Here is a 1,819-nt window from a genome sequence, read left to right on the forward strand (position 1 = left end):
TTCATAGGTATGTAATCGATAGCAAACAAATGTGGACTAACTAAATATGGTCAATTGTGGCCAGTATTGAGCCAGTTATTCCAACGCTGGTCGGCCGACCAGCGTTGGAAATTGATACGAAAATACCATTTTTCTTGAAAATGTCAGAACACCAGGTGCCACGGTTTTACAGGATGCTTTAGACTGTCAATCACCAACAGCCTCCAGCAAGGTATTTCAAAATAATTTGGTAGTTTTATTTTTTGATGTTTGCAAATGTTGTATTTTCCCTTTAAACTTTTTGAAACACAAGCCATAGGGAGTAAAGCTCCCGTTGTTAACAAATCTTTCCAATAAAAAAATGATTACAACAGTTGGATTTTTCTGTTGTTGTGCTTTCCGGAAAAGATTTGTGTGGAGTCCGTTTTTTTAGGAGTTAGGGATCTGCCATTTTGAACCTACGGATACAACATATAGTTAGCACTCATTATAGTTATGTCGAATTCCCAATGAGCATTATGCGCTGGAGTTACTCAAGCTATCTCTAACTAACGTTATATATTAGTTTGATATGACTGAAACAGTGGATTTTGTTCTCAATATAGGCCTGCTTGGAGCAGGGCCAGCGCCAGTAACTACCTCAAAAAGCACACTTCCAAGAATAAATGAAATTGTGAACAGCTACCGTACAACAAAAACAGCTTATAGGGGCCTATACTTATGAAGAACATACTCACGGGGAAGAGATTTCTTGCGAATACCCATTACCCTCTCAGTATTATAGCATTCACTGTTTCAAAACTTACAACACATCAACTACTAAACGGCGGGATGCACTCGACATACACCGTGTACGTGTAATCAATGCGGACGTAGTTTGCCCAACAGTTTTGGCATGACAAAAGTGTAATACATTGGCGTACACGTACAAAATGCGCCTATCCATGTATCAATAAGTGGCCACCGAAGTGACCGAACGGTGATGCTCAAAATACATGAAGAATTAAAACGAAATAAAAAAATAATAATAATATATAAATTTATATATATAGATGTACACACGAGAAGCGACCGTAAACGTGTGGTGCGGGGAAATATTTAAAAAAAAAAAAAAATGGGAAAAATTGATTCCGCCCGGGCTTGAACCGGGGACCTTCCGCGTGTTAGGCGGACGTGATAACCACTACACTACGGAATCGGCTGAAAAACGGCTGTGCTTTTAAAAATATAAAGAAAAATTCTATTGTGTGCAACAGAAATGTAGAGCTTTGAGCTGCATCTTTTGCTTTACTGAGAGATATTACATGGAAACTATAAACATAACATGTCCATTTTATTTGAGTGTTTATAGAGCAAATGGAAGCGATTTGATAAACCATTTGCACAGCGCCATCTACTGTTCCACTATGGCCATTCATATTAGACTGGTTCCCTGCCGGGTCCCATTTTTTCGCGGAGCGCGCTGAACTATGTCTTCCTATATATAGCGCCACTCCCCTTATTGTGGTTACGTATATGCTTATATTTAAAAAATGAAAAATCATCAATCCATTAAATTTAAAAGTAAAACATATGACGTTCCCCTTAGTAATGTTTCTGCTAATATTTAAACACGCCTATTCAATTTATGATGCGAACGAGCTGTGGTATTGTTCACCCCGCGGACGCCCTAGCATGGGCGCACCCAGGATTTGGCTGGGGGGGGGGGCTCAAACAAAAATATCTCAATTTTTTTAGAAGTTAAATATTGAATAAAGAAAAAAATTGGGTTTTTTTGGAGGGGCGGACTATTTTGACGTTGGTGGCGCCACTTGCACCTCTATTATACTCTTTATGTCTA

General features: G+C 38.8%; 1 non-coding gene across 1 annotated transcript; it reads right to left on the reverse strand.

Moving 5' to 3' along the window:
• Positions 1–1,104: 1,104 nt before the first annotated feature.
• Trnav-aac lies at positions 1,105–1,177 on the reverse strand. Its single transcript has one exon. It is a non-coding gene; the product is annotated as a tRNA-Val (tRNA).
• Between the last annotated feature and the right edge of the window lie 642 nt (positions 1,178–1,819).

This window comes from Patiria miniata, unplaced genomic scaffold (genome assembly GCF_015706575.1).
Source record: "Patiria miniata isolate m_02_andy unplaced genomic scaffold, ASM1570657v1 HiC_scaffold_5, whole genome shotgun sequence".
Classification (NCBI taxonomy): domain Eukaryota; kingdom Metazoa; phylum Echinodermata; class Asteroidea; order Valvatida; family Asterinidae; genus Patiria; species Patiria miniata.